Source organism: Dipodomys merriami, unplaced genomic scaffold (genome assembly GCF_024711535.1).
Source record: "Dipodomys merriami isolate MVZ:Mamm:240054 unplaced genomic scaffold, mDipMer1.0.p SCAF_558, whole genome shotgun sequence".
NCBI classification, from domain to species: Eukaryota; Metazoa; Chordata; class Mammalia; order Rodentia; family Heteromyidae; genus Dipodomys; species Dipodomys merriami.
In genome coordinates, this window is record NW_027206133.1 from 674782 (window position 1) to 693808 (window position 19027).

Genomic DNA, 19027 nt, shown 5'->3' on the forward strand with positions numbered 1-19027 from the left:
CCCAATTCTTGATGGAAACAGACTGCAGGTATGATGGACCAATCATTTCCACATTGTAGCTCACCTAAGTTGTTTAGCAAGAGAAGTATTTGATTGCTTTTGATGTGCAACATTTTGAGAGAAATGTACTACTTTAAAATGTTATTAAAGCAAGACTGATATAAAAATCACTTTTGACCCCATATAAATATTTTACCTTTCATATACCCAATAACGCACTCTCTCCTATCATTAATGCTAGGAACGAGAAGTTAAAAATCATAGATACCAAGACCTAAGCATGAATTAAAGCGTCTCCAACTTGTGAATACAATTGGTTTAAAAAGTCATCAATACTAAATTTTTAAAAATTTCTTATGATACTGAAGTTTGAATTATAAACTATTAACACTTGAAAATAACTCATTTTCTTGGGAGTAGTACACAATACACAAGATTAATCTTAATCATTTTAAAAGTCTTTATTTATACCAAAAATTCACTCATTTAAATACAAAGATTCTAAAAAGAACTGAAGTACAGACACACAAAGAAAATAATTTAACTGCATCATCTACATTCAGAGGACTGTGTTAATAGACAACAAAGTTATACTAATAATTAATTAGCTTACCAAATTCACTTACATTCTTTTATTCTATTTCATTTAGTTTCATAAAAACTAGATTTTCATAAAATGATGCATAAAAGCCTATATACCCACTTACATTTTCAGATCTTGACAATATTTATTTCAGAAATGTCTTTAGCTTTGTAGTCAATGAACTGAAATAATTCTAAAATATTTAAAGGCTTTTCAGAAATTGCAAGACTCACTCTGGAATGTTATTTATATTGGAAAAGATATTCGAAAAGCCTTATTTGTTAAGTTGCGATAATTACTCCCACAAAAGAGCCATTAGTGAAGATCCCTTTGCATGTACAAAACAACTTCAAATACATCCATTATCTGGAGACGACACATGCTTTTTGTTTGTTTGTTTTTGAAAGGAATATCTAACAAGCTTATGAACAATACCAATTTTCAGTCAATATCATGGGATATTCAAACGTAAAAATTTGGAGTTGATTATCTCTTAGTGAAAATAGATATCATCTTATAAAGAAAGTTATTTTCAACAGAAAGCCAGAGTTTATCCACCTTGTGTTTCACGGGAATAACCAGAGAGTAATACCTGTTTGGTTAAGTCGGTCAAACTCACTCCATGAGCATATTTTAAAATTATAACCAATTTAAGAAGTCAAATACATATTTTGAACTGACAGTTATCTTACAGCAATAACTTACTATCTAATTATGTCTGTATCTTCTTTCCTAGCATATAATAAGAGCTAAAGCTGTCTTTTTTGTCGAACTTAATGTAAATGATTTGATTCTGATGATGTTATTATTTGAAAAATAAAGTGTACAGAAGGGGGGTCGAACTGAAATAACATGACAGAACAATGATAAATAAAAACATTACAACAGAGTTAGCTCTTTTCAGTCCCACCTTGTCCACATTGGCAAGCAACATTGCAACAGCACATGCACACATACACACATGCACACATGTGCACACATGTACACACACATATACATACATGCTAAATTCAGGGTTTATTGTACAAAAAAGTTCAAATAAAATATTAGTGATTAGTACAAATGATAATTTGCCTCACTAAAAAATAATACACAATCCAGTCACCATGGGTTTTACGTTTTACTTGTCTATCCACATGTGACCACTTAATTTATTTTTAATTAATTAACTAATTCATTCATTCATTTGTTTGGTGCTAATAATAGGGCTTGAACTCAGGGCCCGGCTCTGTCCCAGAAATTGGTATTTTTTTGTTTCAATTTTCTCAATGCTAGCATTTTACTGCTTGTACCACAGCTCCATTTCTAGCTTTTGTTGGTTTCTTTCAAATCAGAATCAAATGGCCTTTTTTTTTTGGTTTCGTCTGGTTTCAAACCACAATCCCCAGACTTCATCTTTCTGATTAGCTAGGATTAATGACATGAGCTATTAGTGTGGCTTATACTTTTTCCTCTGTACTTATCTAATCCACATACTTAGATAGTAATCTAAAACTGAGTATAGAAGCAATTTGTACAGTGATGAAATTGTCCTGTCAAAATTTCTTCTTAAGACCATACACAAAAAATGCCATGATTTAATATAAGAGAACTCATTATTGGACATACGAGCTTGAAGAGCTTTCTAATAGATTCATTATTTATTGTTACCCAACATTAGAAAAAATGTATAATGCAGTAAAATAGAAGTCCTTTGCATGGCGATTAAAGAAACTTGTTTTCATCTATAAAAGTAGGCCTGTCTATTGTCTTCATGTGGTTTCTAGGATTGATGGTGCTTAATAAGAAGTCAAAATGTATTAGTAGTCCTTTGCTATCAATTAAATCTCACTTTTTCTTCTTGGAGAATATAATTATCAAAGCAATAGTTGAGAATCTGCAAGGAATAGTTAAGAATCATGCTTCCAGTGCAAGTGGTTCACCACTAAGTAATCCTCGATACCATTTTCCCCAAAGATTTGTCACAGATATAATTGGCTTGCCTTCTCTTGCTGCATGGACCTATTCCTTCATTCTACAGGAAAAGTGTGATTCAACTGATTTCATTCAGAACTGTTCCTACAATTATCAAGGATTTAGATTCTTGTCTGCAATTTGGTCAAAGCTACTTCTCTTTATGTAGACTGCTATAAATGTATTTACTAATTTCAAGTAAATACATAAATTCTATTTCCATCTTTTTCAAAACATAAAATTCTGCGTGCTCTATAAATTGATCAGAGACATGCATTTTTTCTCATTCCTAGAATAAGCTGCACATGAAGACACCACTGGTCCATATTTTCAGTCTGTATCTTTGAATACGGAGGAACATCTTTCCTCTGCTCTCCATCAATTCCCTACTCTACAGTTAGAATAATTTTGAATAGTAAAAATGGAAAAAGAGAAAATAAATCATAGTGAAAAAACAGATGCAGAAAATTCACTGGATTTTGCTGAACATTTCAACTAACATGAACTATTAGGGAAATACATGAACACATCATTCCCACTGGCACTCAAAGTCTCTGGTTAGGCAATTGTCATGAAAATGAGGAACATGATGAACAAGTGAGGAATGGTATCAATTGCAAGAAAAAAATGGAGAAGGATCCAAGCAAATTTCTTCTTTGGGCTGCTGAAAATAATCTGCTTACTACAGTGCAGGGACTACTTTCCAAAAAGGCCACTCATGTGAATACTAGGTATGAAGATGAGTATAACCATCTTCATCAGGAAGCCTACAGGGGATACTTAGACATTTTCCATGAGTTGGTGGCTCAATCGGCAGATATTCTTGCAATAACTGTAGATGGCTGGACACCCCTGCACAGTGCTTTTACGTGGAATAATACCAGAGTGGCTGTTTTCTTACTTCATCATTATCCAGATACCAATTCCCAAACTAAAGGCCTCTTGACCCCCTTTCATCTTGCTGCTGGGAGTAGAGACAGCAAAAACACGTTGGATCTCCATCTGTTGAACCATTATGTCAAATCAGGTCTGAAGAATAAGTTGGAAGAAACTGCATTTGATATTGCCAAAAGGATCAGTATATATCACTACCTCTTTGAAGTTTTGGAAGGCGGTAAAATTGCTCTTCTAAGTCACCATGGTTCGGTTAAGTTTCTTAAATTTCATAAATTGCATTCCATTCTTTGTGTCCATGAAAAATATTTTCACAATCAAAATAACAACAATATCTTACTGTAACAATTTATGGATTTCATATGAATTGCCTGACTTTGATGTCAAAATGTATTCAAAAGAGATTTGTATACATCTATAATGGTTTCTGGAGAGTTTGTGCTTTTTTTAATAAGAAATAATTTTAACTTATCTGTTGAAATGAGTAGTATAGAAACTGAACATATTTCTGGTGTTTGTCTGAAAAAGTATATTTTTAAAATATTCTATCTTCTATGTTTGTATAATGTCCATAATCTATTTTATTCTCTCATAGATATAATACTTGGAATTCTACATTGTTTTATAACATTTAGGCTCATTAATAAATGTGTCTTTTCAGATTGCATTCGATATAGAAACAGTGTAAGATTCCTTTTTTCCTAGGTCCTTATATTATATTTCTTTTGGATAAAATGGTAATGTTGTCTAATTTCAAAAGTTTTTTAAATATTATGCTATGTAAAGACTTCACTAATTTGAAGATTTAGTACACTGATGTGAAAATAACTTTTAATTATATGAATTACATGTATTATTACACTTGTAATTTTGTAATCAACTTTTTAATAACTGTTTTTCATTTCTTGCATCTGAAGAATGAAAAATATGGAATACTTCACAAATTTTCATATCATCCTGTGCAATTGCCATGTTAATCTCTGTATTGTTGCAATTTGGGTATACGTGCTGCTGAAGCATGTAGTGTCTTCTAAATTGAAGTATGCAATTTAATGATGCAATCTTTATACAGGCTTATATCCTTGGGTGCCTATTTGTAACAAGGAAACCTTAATGTTCCTAACAATGGTACTGATCTTATTTCCCTAAAATTCTGTGCATAATGGAAAAAATTATATTGTTCAGACGATTGCTCACATTTTCAATTTTTTTGTCAATGACTATTTTAAGTCTTTTTCATTTTGAGGCATTTATAGCTAGGTCCAAAGGGAATGGCTTTTTGAAGTACTTATTTATCCAACTGAGTTAGCTTTGTAGAACTAATGGATTCAAAATAAGCCTTGCTTACAAGCTACTTCTAAATTCTGCAGTTGAAATTTTCCCAAATGATGTCTTACTGGCACAAATGTCTACCTGAACCTTTACCCTTCTTCCATGTAGGAATAGACCAACCAGAATATCTTATCCTAACAGCATGGATTGTCTTACTGGAACAAAACCAATCTTAGTTACACGGGATCATATATAGATGAGCATTTCAGACAAAAGTGTTCAGACTAGAAGGTAATTTATCAAAATATAATTGTTTATTATACATATCATTTCAAAAGGAGCTAAAGCCAAGAAGGTGAAAAAATTGTTCATATGCATGATTACCTAATGTCCTGGCCTATCTACCTTCCAACCAGGTAGGAACTTAAACTACTGCCTTTATATCACCAAATATTTCTATAGATCCAGAAGTCCATATGTTTCTCTTTGTTATTAGGTCTTAAATTGGTAATGACTCATCTTGCCTCCAGGCTGTAAATCTACAAATGGTAAAGCTTTAGGTCTAACTCTACCAAACACTGAGGTAGAGATAATGTAATGAAATAATACTTTAGAACAGAGCTGCCTTTGACGCCCAATCCACAACAGAACAATGCAAAACATGTGCCATTTTATTATATTATATATAGTTATATATTTTATATTTATGTGCTGATTCCATGTTTCACGTAATGAAACTTACTATAATTAATTGATAATTTGACAAATAAATTGATATTTATTCCAATAAGTAGAATTGGAATATAAATAATTAAGTTTAGAATAAATATTAGAATATAAAAAGTGTCAATGCAAATGTCTTCGGTATAAACTTGTGATACCTTCTAAGTGTTCATGGTCTTCTAAATTCACATGGTAAAGAAACAATGTTGTTTTCCTCTAATCTATAGGAGGTTTTACTCTGCTGCTCTGTTTATTGTTTTAACTCGCTCGCCCCAAACTGTTTTTCTCCATATTTCTGAAGCATTCCTCAATATTATATCCAAATTTAGCTGATATGATGTCTAAAAAATATTATTCTTCTGCAGGACCCATGGGTCCTAGGATCCAATGTCCAAGTTAACTGTTATCACCAGATAACAGGGGCAAGACTTCTCAGCTAGGCCTATGCAACATGCCAGCAGAAAGTAATTGAAGATGCATCTCAATTTCTCTTTTCTTATATTTCAAGGCCCCAATTCCTTGAGATTCAAGAATTAGCAGCAAGTAATTGTGAAATGCAAGGTAACTTAAAATGAAGGATGAGTTCACAAAATCTGAGAAAAATTACTGTAATTCAAACTCAATTTACAAATGACAAGCCCATATGAGTGAACAAGATCACAGTGTCAGAAGATTATTTTTAATACCCCTCCCCTAATGATTAATCTAAGATTTCAGTCCAGCATAAATTGGCCCAAAAATAGTTCCTGGAAGGATAGATCCATAAATGGTCTACTGAGGCCAGGAAAACTTGACTTACAGGTCAAATGTAATGCAGAAAACCATTAATTGAGAAGATCCTTAGTGCTTCAAAACACTGGTACTTTAGTACAATTTGATTCTGTGGTATAAAAATGTTGTCATTCTCAAATCAATGATAACCTACATTTAATCTCCTGAAAGTGTATTGCTTTTCAAATAAACTTTTTAAAATCACATTTGCCAAAATAACATTCAATAAGTAGATAATAATTAGTGACATTACAAGTTTTTCAAGTGTAGGGAGCAAGTTACAATAGAGTGGATTTATTTATCCAGCCCTAAAGCCAAACAGGTTCAATCATTCATTAAAGTGTAGAAATAGTAGCCCCCACCATTTGTGTTGTTCAGTAGGTGCATTCCAGAAATGTGATAAATAGATCAGCCTGCCATGTTTCAAACCCCAAACGTCAGCTTATAAAGTAAATTTCATCATTTAATAATGTACATTTTAAAAAGTCATGAATAGTTGCCTTATCATACATTGTTTTATATTTTCCCTATCTGTCTAACATAGAAAGAAATATGACTTTAATCTTGAATATGAGTGCTCATCAGAGATGTGACAAACAAAATCTGTCTTCTATTTCTATCATATTCCTCTATAGTAGTAAATCTTAATTTTCTTCTTTTTCCAAAACTTATAGGTAGTAGAAAGTATTATCCCATGTAAAATAAAATAATCATATACCATTGTACAAAGCCAATTATAAAAATTGGAATTAGGAATATATTCTAAGCCATTTTTAAACTTTCTTGATGAATAAAGATTAATCTTCCAAATGGATGAGAATATAACCATGTCTAGGTGCTTCAAGTCTGCAGTCTTGCAAATTGTTATTGCAAATGAATGAATTATGGAAATGTAAGTTGACCTCAGTTCAAGTATATGCAGGATTGAAACTCCATGGTATGTATATAAATCTTTCAAAGTACTAACAGACAGATTAACAGAATGACTAGCAGTAAGTTGAAACAAGAGAGGAATAGTACTAAAGACATAGAAAGAAAAAAATATGGAACAAGGGGCAAGTACAATGTACACATGTGATAAAGGAAGTGGTAAATCGGAAGTAAATCTTGGAGAAGGGGTTGGTTGAGAATGACATGAGTCACTGTGATCCAGGAGCATTGGATAATTAGAGTGATATATTTAATTGTACCACAACCTTTTGAAATTCAGTTAAAAAGCACAACAACAAACAAAAACACAAAAATCACAACCAAATAGCCATCACTAGAGAGTATGAATATGACCTCTCAAAAATTTTAAGCAGTTAATGGAAGGCAGTCTTGGGAAAAGCAAAGAAAGCTGTTCAAAGAGAGCAGTTTGGGGTAGGGGAGGATTCTGAACAGATTTAAATAGATGGTCTAAGGTTATAACTCACCTACATCTGCTGCAAATATTATCTTTCTTCTGTGAGTTCTCTTTGTCGGAACTGGATACTTCAGTCCTGAGCCACAATTGATAGTTTGTGAAGATAGAATGGAAGAAAAAAGATCAAGAACTCACTCCATTGGAGAGAAAACAATCCTCTATGTTTGCTCTTATCTCTCTTCACTACTTTTTCTTCATACTTTTAAGTCAATTCACTTTGAATTATATTTTCCTTCTTTGTTCTGGCAACATAATTAGTCAAAGTAATTCACTAAATATTATTTGTCATTTTTCCTATCATACTATTATTGGCCAAGTGAGTCCATTAAACTTTCCTCTTGCATTTGGTGGCCATGAAACAACATCTATTTTAATGAGGACAAATCTAATGTATACTGTCTCCAGAAAACCAGTCCAAGAAGCTGTGATCACAAATATTTGGCTATACTTTTTTTCTTTTTTCTTTTATCTTGAAATTCTGCTTGTGTCTAAAGTGCCGAGAAAAATAAGCACTCCATTTCTTTTTGGTTCATTCAATTCTAACTTCAAAGATAGATTTTGATAAAAAGATGCTAAGAGGAAAGCAAAAAATGCTCCGCTATTATCTTCTCTCTTAAGACTCTCCTTAGATGCCATATCAGGAACCGTGAAGTTATTCTTTGCAAAATTATTTCAATAGATTATTTTTTTCTTGGTCTTGCATTTGCTCAGCAAAATGTATGGAGAAGAATAGATTTAAATCAGCCATACCTTGGAAGACAGTATCTGTTACAAAAGGATCATGCTTCTGTGTCTTACTTCTATGTCCTCCTCTTAGCTCTTGCCTGATTTCCAATTAATCATAGCTTCTTGGCTTCAAGTCTGGTGAAGCTGAAGGACTATACAGCCTCAGCCACTGCTACATCTTCATAGTTTCTCTTTTAAAACTCTTTTAAGTTGCCTAATTTAGATGTGGAATTTATTTTCATGACTTCATTCAATAAGTTCTGCATTGTAGTGAGCCAAATCAGCTCTGAAAAATCACTTTAGGGATCAAAAACATTAACACAATCTATATAAAAAACTTTTGGTCTCCCTCCACTGCTGAAGCCAATACGCTTAGCTAGGGCTTCTCAGAACACTATTTTCTAACTTTTTCCATTTGCTCAATTCTTTTCTGAACCCAAAACTTTTTGGGTTATGTAATAAGAGAAGTCTTCACTCTCTCATGTTAATAAAGATATATTTTGTGAGCCAGTTAGAACTGTGAAATCATTGGTTTGAAGTATCGAATCAGATTTCTGTGTTTCACTGCTTCACGTGCAAAGACATTGTGGAAAGTATTACAAACAGAAAAGTGTGAAGCCAATACCTTCTTTCATTGTGGAGGGCACTTTCTCCTGAAATATTTTGACCCAAATTATCTTTTTCAGATAATTACTGTTTGATAATTAAAGGTTAATTCACAGATTTTGATGTCTTTTTTTTTTTAAAGAACTTTGAATTTCAATTCCACTACAACCTTGTTTCACACAGTGAGAGTATATTTCCTGGGTAAGGACAATTGTCAAGGAAACCTACAGGATTTACAGCAAGTTTTCTGAGTTTTGTTTAGTGTGAAAAAGAGCCATCTTCAACCACATTGCTTCCTCTCTACGAAGTCTTCATAAATTTCTTTGCATGAAAGCCTACTTTCCTAGGCCATTTTAAATTTTCCTAATGAGTTAAGTTTTTAAAAAGTTTGAATAATTAAAATTTACATGTCATAACTTTAAAACTCTTTTGAAATTCCTATATCAGAATCGCGAATTCGCCAATAATAATTCCACCTTTACCATAAAAAATTTAACATGTTTTCATGATAGAGTGTCCATGCAACTATTATTTTCCAGTTGCTTTGTTATGTTATATATGACCATATAAGCTGATGCTGAGCAAAATGAACTCAAAGATACTGAAATATATTTTTTTATTTGTGGTGGGTCTTTTAGATGTACTATGTGATTTCTATTTTCTTTGGGTTTTTCCCCTAGGGTTTACCCCTGCTCTATTTGATTTTTGTAACCTGTGTATTGTGTATACTTTTACCTTAATTAGGGAAGGGAAGAGGAACAACAAAATGGTGAGACAAAGGACAAAGGGCAAAACCAATGCAATACCAATACTCACAATAAAACATATTGGAAATGTACATTACAACTTCTGAGGGGTGAAAGGATGAAGGAAAACTATAAGAACAATGAGGGAGAGGTAACAAGTTTGAAAAGTTACGTATTCACTACCTTACAATTACTGTAACCACACTGTACATCGATTTGATAATAAAATTTTAAAAATAAGCAGCATAAAATATAATTTTACTGTATTGGTATAGTAAATATTATTCTTTATGTAGTAACTTTTTAAAAATCAATACTATTTGGCATGTAATTTGAATTAATTATCCCTTCTTTATCAGAGGCTCAGCAACTTGAATGTTATCCAACTAGACAATATTTTCACAATATACTTGCCAATATTTTGAAAAAACAATAAATTTAGTACTTTTTCTCATACTAAAATTGAAAACAGTTTAATTCTATGGAAACCCATAAATTTTAAAAGTAAATAAGTTGTTAAGAGGACAGAATATATGTTATTCAAAATATGTTATTCAAAATAATAACTACTGATTTTTAAATTCTCAACATTCCATACCTGAGAGATTAAAAACAGTACCTGTTTGAATGTTATGAAATTCTGCAATAAATAAAGTTTCCAATGGGATGTTACAGATTGAGAATTCAACAGAAAAATAGCCACATTTTGTAGAGAGTAATACTATGAATCAACTGTAATAATTATTTCTTAAAGAGTAAGCAATTATTTATCAGAGTAAACTATTATTTCTATGACCATCAATCCCAAGATTTATGTCATAAAGTTATCCTAGAACAACAGTATCCAACTTGAAAAGTGCACCTTAAAATTCCTTAATTCACATCAAGAATATCTTACCTCTATTGTGAAAAAATACTACACCTCTCCTAATGTGACGGCCTCCTTGTTCTGGAAAGAACACCACAATAAACTGAGCTCCATCATTGTTCCCCCAGTGGTATTCTTGAGTTCTGAACACATGCAAATATTATTTATATTTATACTTTTTAACTATCATAGATATTCAGTTGGCTAAGATCGGAAAATTTTTGTTCAAAGCCCACCTAGACAGGAAGGTTCCTTAGATTCTTATCTCCAATAAACTTCTCAGCAAAAGCCAGACACAAGTGACACTGAGATTGAAGTGGTAATGTACGAGCCTTAAGCATAAACAGGTTCAGAGATAGTGTCCAGGCCTAGAGTTCAAGCTCTAGGACAAGCCAATAAAACAAAAACAAAAATGAAAACCAAACCCAAACCTAGCATTTTTCTCAATGTGTAAGGAGGAACGTAATTACTTACTTTTTCAAATTTTGGATGGAAATTATGAGTCATTTTGAATCTAGGAATGTTCTGTAATGGAGAGAGCATTTAAAACACAACTGAGGATTATATATGACTCGCATTTCCATAGAAAACTTGACTTCTCAAAACATAGTGACAAAATTTCCCCAAACTTCAAACTGTGTATTCCTTTCTTGTTGTTTGGTTTGTTTTATTGAGACAAAATTATACTACCTCGTCCAGGGAAGGTATCGCTATGTAATTCCACTCTCTAATCGCCTGTTTTAGTCTGAGTGCTAGAATTGTATCACATTGCCCTGCCATAGTTTGTTGGTTTATTTAATCTAGAAACGGACTAGCAATTCTAAACTTCTCTTATGATCTTATCCACTAGACTGACTGCACAGACTGTTTATGTGCTATTTTCAAAGATGTTCTTACATTTGACAAAGGATATGAACATTTTCAGATGTACCTGCCGGGGTCTCTGATTCATTCCTCCATGGATCTGATCCCATTAAGAATGATTACTTGACTCTCTTACTATCTCTGGTCCATACCTATGTAATATTCTCAACTTTTTTGAAAATAGTGCATTTGAGGGCTTTCTAATATTAAAAATTATCACTTAATTCTAGTCTTACTCAGGGCTTATTTTCTATTGTTTTCTAACACTTCTACATATTGTGATAATTGTTTCATTTTGTATTTTTGTGTGCACATATAAGTGCCTATGTGTGTCTGTGTATGTTTGTATGTATGTATGCAAAAGTCTCAAGCTCTTATTCAGCAATCTTGATCATGACTGATATGCCAGCTTTTGGCTGGTTAATTATATGTAGTGTCTCAAAACCTGTTCTGTCCAGGCTGGATGCAAACTGAACTTCCCAGAATCCTTTACATCCTTAGGTTTTATTTTTCCAGGAGTATCAACTTTTAAACTACAAACATTTTTGTGAGTGTAAAGTGTAAGCTGTAGCCCAGATTTTTAACTCAAGAATTCACATAAAGATAGATGAACATACACATTACATATGCTGAATGTACACTGCTAGAAATGTGATCATAAGCCAAGTGGTGGTGAGATCTGAGGACAGGTGTTCAAAGCCATCCCGGGTAGGAAAATACTGGAGACACTTTTTTTTACAATAATTACCATAAAACTGGAAGTGGCACTGTGGCTCAAGTGGTAGAGCACTAGCCTTGAGCTGAATAGCAGAGGGACAGTGCCCAGTCCTAGAGTTCAAGTGCCATGACCAACAATAGCAAAAAATATATATGAGAAAAAGAAAGAAAAATTAATGTGATCTTAGCCACCAGGTTCATTGCTCTATGATCCCTGTTCTCTCAAGATGGACTCTTTCTTTCCAGTTAAGTCCATGATCGTATATCTGATTTGCATTGGAAACAGTATCATTCTTCCATTCTTTTTACAAAATTTTGGGATTAGCAAGCATAACTTAGAAAGGGAGTGGCCTCATGCTTCATGTTCCAGTTAGGAGTAATGCTTTCCCTATATCACTCCCGTAACTCTACATGCTAGACTTGGCTTTAGTGTTTCAATGTTGTCATATTTGTAGTCTTCTATATTGTATTGAATCCTTACAGTTAAACACAGAAATTCTCTTTCTCCTATTATTGCTATTGTTTCTCTTACTGTTAACTCAGGTACACTTGGGAAATTAATGAACAGCACATACACTCACAATTAAAGGTCTGAGAACCTTCTTCCCATTAAAAATTCACTGTAACTTACAGAGCAATTAAGAATTTTGAACAAAATGTACTCAGGGATAATGTATTTATTAACCATTTAAATTTCACATTTTCTGTTTACTAAGTTGTCTCTGAAACATGTGTTACCAAGTGTCCAAAGGTGTCCTTTTGCTATTTCAATGAAGCCAGAAAATATTCATTTTATCTGGAGCAGCACCATAGATTGTTACTGGAAGTAAGTGGAAATAACTATTACTGGATGTGGAAACTGATCCCAGGAAAGGAATTGAACATAGAGGAATGACAAAGTTCAAGTTAACTTTTGCTTTACTTTTTACTGTACAAGAAAAGAATCCAAGGCTTGAAGGAAAGTCTGTCCCTGACTTTTTTGAGTGTGTTCTTTACTCATATAATACTTGTTTGTAAACTTCTGGTTGAGAGTATTTAAAAAGGAAACAGTATGCAATTTGAAGGCCAGCATAGAAATAACTTTGTTTTAAAAGTGTTATACTGGAGTTCTGGAAAGATGGCGGAGGAGAAGCTGGAGGCTAAACAAGCTCTCTCATAGAAAGCAGTTTTAGAGTTCCAGTGAACAGTCCTAAGCCAGAGAATCACACCAAGTGTGCCTTCACAGACAGAGAGTTAGGCCAGAGAGAGAAAATAGAGGCAAGGAGAAAGCCCTGAGCACTTGCCAGCAGCCGCCGCCACAGTGGCAGCGGTGGTGGCGGAGACTGCAGGCGCCATACCTAAATCACAGAGAGTCTGGGACTAAGGAGCCAGATGTGGCGGCGAGCAGATTCCACTCAACACCAGCAAGAACCGACAAGGAGCAGATATCATCATCCTGTAGTTCGCAGACCAGAGATGACCCAGGAACCTAGACTCGGCATGAGTAGAAGCCTGATATCCTCACTCCTTCTCAGGGAGCAGAGGAGGGAAGACCACCCCTCCCACCCCCAGTACCGGAGACCTCCATCTTGGATACCGACAAAGCTCGGCAGAGCTGCTAGCTCCAACTCAGGCCCTGGAATAAATCCTCAGTCATCTAGCAGGTCACAAGAGCCTATCCTGACCTGCCAGACTCAGTCAGTTCCACCCAGGTAAAAGTCACCCAGCTCGGGTGCCAGCCACAGGAGTGGCTTTCTTCACCAGGTAATCAGAGCCAGAGGCTGCCCCTCCCTTTAGCAGCCTCCACAATCAATTGAAATTCAGTAAACAGAAACCCTGAGAGTGGCTCCAGTCTGGGCTCTGTGAGTTTCTCACAAACCAGTCCCCGGGAAAAGCTACTGTTTGCTGAAAGGCCTCAACTCTACCCAGAACCTAGCCTCATCACAGCATCTCCAAACTCGAGGAAAAATCCATCTCCTCCCATTGAACTAACCTCCGAGGAGGATCACAGAGAATTGTTCTGCCTGTTCAAAGAAACTGAGTTAAGTAACCAACCAAGCCACAGGAAAACAAGCAGACCAGAGACTCCAATAAGAGGCTGGTTACAGACACAAGGGAGACACAGGATTTTTGCCAACCCTTCCAAAAAAAAATCAAAGAACTTTTTTTTGTTGTTCCTTTTATAAAAATTTTTTTTTCTCTAAATATTTTTTTAATCTTTAATTATTACCTTTCTTGAAAAAAATTGTTTTCTAGTAATTATTTTTCCTCTTAGAATTTTAATTTAGGGGTATAGTGTGTGTGCATTTTTCTTCCTTTTTTGTTTTTGTTTTTGTTTTGTTTTGTTTTGCTTTTTGTTTAGATCTACTGAACTTCTTATCTTTTTTCTTTCTTTCTTATCCTTTTCACCTTTTCTTCACTTTCATTCTTTATGTGACTTAATTGCTGTTCTGCACATCTTCAAATAAACCCGTAGTGGATTATTAGACCTGATCCCCCATTGTGTACACACTTAATCCACAAATTTATTACTCAATTCAAAACCTCTTAGACTTAAATTCCTTAATAGCAGTACTACCTCTTTATACCTATATAATATTTTAATTATTTTTATTTTTAAGTTTTTCCCATCTCCTTTATATCCCTCCTCTCATCTCTTCCTAAACATAATAATTTCTGGTTTACCAAATTCTTCTGTGCTGTTTGTAGCCCGTTAATATACAGTTGTTTGATGTTTAATAGATGTATCTGTTGAACTAGATTGTATCTGCAGACTATTGACTGTGCAAATACAGACTTTGTTTGATGCTTGCCTTAAGATAGTTTTCTAGGATAAAACTGGTGTTAATTTCATCCTAAATCGGCAGAGTAAGCCAGAAAAACACAAGAAAAATGGAAAGTCCAAGTACCGCAACTACCACTCATGATAACCAGGGGACAGAACAGAAAATGAATAATCAAGAGGAGAGTTCCCAAATAGCTCTACAAACACTGCTGGCAAACATGATAAATGAAAAGATTGAAAAAATACAAAGGACACTGTATGAGCATGATAGGGAGAGAGAGGAGGCAATCCAAAAGTGTATACAGGAATATCATAAGCGTGAAGAAGATACTCAAACACTGATACAGGATTGGCATGAGCAGCTTGAGAATACTCAAAGAGAAAGGCAGGAATGGCATGAACAGGCTGAGAATACTCAAAGAGAACTACAGGAATCGCACCAACGGGAGGAAGCTAATCAAAGAGTAATACAAGAATTGAGAGTGCAGGAAGAGAATACACAAAGACCACTAAAGGCATTCATGAAATCCATTAAAAAAGAGCTGAAGGAAGTCAGGGATACCACAAATGGAATGCTGAATGGAACCCAACAGAAGGAATGGGAGTCCAAGGAAACCATAACTATTCAACTAAGTGATTTGAGAATAAACACTGAACACCAAATTAACGAAGTAAAGAAGTTCATACAAGACTTCAACAAAGAATTTGAAACCATCAAAGCTGACCACCTGGAAGGAAAAGAAATAAAAAACAAAGTAGAAAGTCTCAACAGCAGATAAGATCGAATATGACAGCCTAGATATTATAGAGAAAGAACATACAACCATCCAAGACAAGTCCAAGAAATATGAGAAATCTATCCAACAATTGGAACACACCATCAGAAGGCCTAATCCAAGGATAATGGGTGTAGAGGAGCACCTAGAAACAGAAGTTAATGATCTAGGAAATTTGTTTAACAGGATCCTAGCAGAGAACTTCCCAAACATGCAAAAAGATAGGCTTATTCAGATACAAGACGCTTTTAGAACTCCAAATAGACCAGACCAGAATAGGACATCCCACTGTCACATTATAATCCACACAGGATCAATTCAGAACAAAGAAAAGATTCTTAAAGCTGTCAAGGAGAAAAGATCAATCACCTATAAAGGGAAACCAATTAGAATCATCTCAGATTTCTCAGCAGAGACAATCAAAGCAAGAAGAGCTTGGAATGATGTATGCCATGCCCTAAAATCAAACAAATATCAACCAGGAATACTGGACCCAGCTAAACTCTCCTTCATAACTGAAGGCCAAATAAAAGTCTTCCATAGCAAAGAAAAATTGAAACAATCCATCTCCACCAAACCAGCCCTACAAAAGATTCTTAAAGATGTCCTACACATTGAAAACCAACAAGATCACAAGAAATGCCAAGAAACTGCACCCAAACTGAGAATCCAAGAACCATAGGAACAACCCAGGTTTCGCAGCCCTCAAGAAGGTGGATAACATGGCAAGAACTCCCAAATACCTCACAGTCCTATCTCTTAACATTAACGGACTTAACTCTCCAATTAAGCGACATAGACTGTGTAGTTGGATTAAAAAACAAGTTCCTTCTATCTGCTGCCTTCGGGAGTCACATCTTGCCTGTAATAACAAACACATTGTCAATGTTAAAGGCTGGGAAAAATCTACCAAGCAAGCGGTCCCCCAAAACAGGCACGAGTTGCAATCCTAATTTCAGATAAAATAGACTTCAAATTAAAATTTGTGAGAAGAGATAAAGAAGGTCGCAACATACTAATAAAGGGATCTTTCCTTCAGGAGGATATCACAATTCTAAATATATCCTCGCCAAACAACAGAGCACCCAAATTTATCCAAGAAACACTGTTTTCCCTCAAATCCCACATAGATCCAATGACATTAAGTGCTGGGGATTTTAATACACCACTCTCTCCACTAGATAGATATACTCAGCAAAATCTCAACAGAGAAACCGCAGATCTAAACAACTGCATAGATCAACTAGATTTCAGAGACATCTACCGAATATTTCACCCAAAGCATCAGAATACAGGTTTTTCTCAGCAGCACATGAAACATTTTCGAAAATAGCCAACATTTTAGGCCATAAAGCAAACTTGTCTAAATTCAGAAACATTGAAGTTATACCTTGCATTGTCTCTGACCAAAGGGAATAAAATTATAACTCAAAACCAAAAGCCATGATAGAAAGTCTGGTATCACATGGAGGCTGAACAACACACTGCTGAATCACGAGTGGTTCATGGAAGAGATTAGAAAGGAAATTCAAATGTTCATGCTATTCAACAAAATTGAACACACAAACTACCAGCTCCTCTGGAATACAGCTAAGGCAGTACTCAGAGGCAACTTTATAGCTCTGAGCTCCTACATCAACAAATTGTTACTTCCAAAAAATTAACAAAATTGACAGACCCTTAGCAAATCTTATCAGAAAAAGAAAAGAACACACCCAAATAAATAAACTCAGAGATGAGAATGGAAACATCACCATGGACACAATCAAGATTCAGAACATTTTAGGGGAATACTTTTCAAAACTTTATGCTAATAAGTTTGAGAATTTGGTAGAAACGGACCTTTTCCTAGCAAATATTGACATGCCAAAACTAAATCAAGATGAGTTAAACCATCTTTAACAGGGCAATATCAAGCATTGAATTAGAAACAGCAATAAGAGACCTCCCAACTAAAAAATGTCCAGGACCAGATGGTTTTACAGCGGAATTCTACAAGGCCTTCAAAGCTGAGGTCACACCATACTCCTCCAACTCTTCAATGAAATTGAAAGAGAAAGTTCACTACCGAACACATTCGATGAAGCCATCATAACCCTCATCCCAAAACCAGGCAGGGACTCATTAAAGAAAGAGAACTATAGACCCATTTCTTTGATGAACATTGATGCAAAACTTCTCAACAAAATTTTGGCCAATCGACTTCAACAATTCATCCAAAAATCATAAACCATGATGATACAGGATTCATTTCAGGGATGGAAATCTGGTTCAATATACCCAAATCAATTAATATTATTCATCACATCAACAGGAACAAAGATAAGAACTTCATGGTTATCTCAATAGATGCAGAAAAAACATTCGACAGGACCCAACACCCCTTTATGATGAAGGGTTTGTAAAAATTAGGAATCCATGGAACATTCCTCAATACAGTAAAGGCTGTATTTGACAAACCTACAGCCAGCATTATACTTAATGGTGAAAAAATAAAGCCATTTCCTCTTAACTCAGGAACACGTCAAGGATGTCCACTCTCTCCACTTCTCTTCAATCTAGTATTAGAATGTCTAGCTATAGCAATGATAAAAGATGCAGACATAAAGGGGATCCAAATAGGGAAAGAAGAAATACAACTCTGCCTTTTTGTAGATGACATGATCTTGTATTTAAAGAATCCCATAGACTCCACTCACAGATTACTCATGCTGATTCAAAACATTGGCAAAGTAGCAAAGTATTAAATTAACCCTCAAAATTCAATGTCTTTTCGGTATGCCAACTATGAGAAAAGTAGGGCTGAAATTAGGAAAGCAACTCCATTTGTAATAGCCCCACAAAAAATAAAACACCTAGCAATTAACCTAACCAAAGAAGTGAAGGATCTCTATGATGAAAACTTTAAAATCTTGAAAAAGGAAATCAAAACAGAACTTAGAAAATGGGAAAAACTCCCATGCTCCTGGATTAGAAAGATTAACATTGTGAAAATGGCAATACTTCCCAAAGCTATCTACAAATTCAATGCGATACCTATCAAAATTCCAATGTCATTATTCAAGGAAAAAGAAGAGGCAATCCAAAAATTCATATGGAACAATAAAAGACCCCGAATAGCAAAAACGCTCATCAACGGAAAGAACACAGCTGGAAGAATATCAATACCAAATTTCAAATTCTAGTATAAAGCCATAGTAATCAAAACACCTAGGTTCTGGCACAAGAAGAGACCTCAGGACCAATGGAATAGAATTGAAAACCCAGCAATGAACCTACAGTCCTTTAGCCATCTAATCTTTGATAAGGGAGCTAAAAAAAAATAGAATGGAAGAAAGACAGCCTCTTCAGTAAATGGT

At 34.5% G+C, this 19027-nt stretch overlaps 2 pseudogenes; one reads left to right on the top strand and one right to left on the bottom strand.

Annotated features, from left to right (window-relative positions):
- Positions 1–2957: 2957 nt before the first annotated feature.
- On the top strand, positions 2958–17763 carry LOC138812019 (ankyrin repeat domain-containing protein 49 pseudogene; annotated as a pseudogene).
- On the bottom strand, positions 4352–4450 carry LOC138812030 (U6 spliceosomal RNA; annotated as a pseudogene).
- Positions 17764–19027: the final 1264 nt, after the last annotated feature.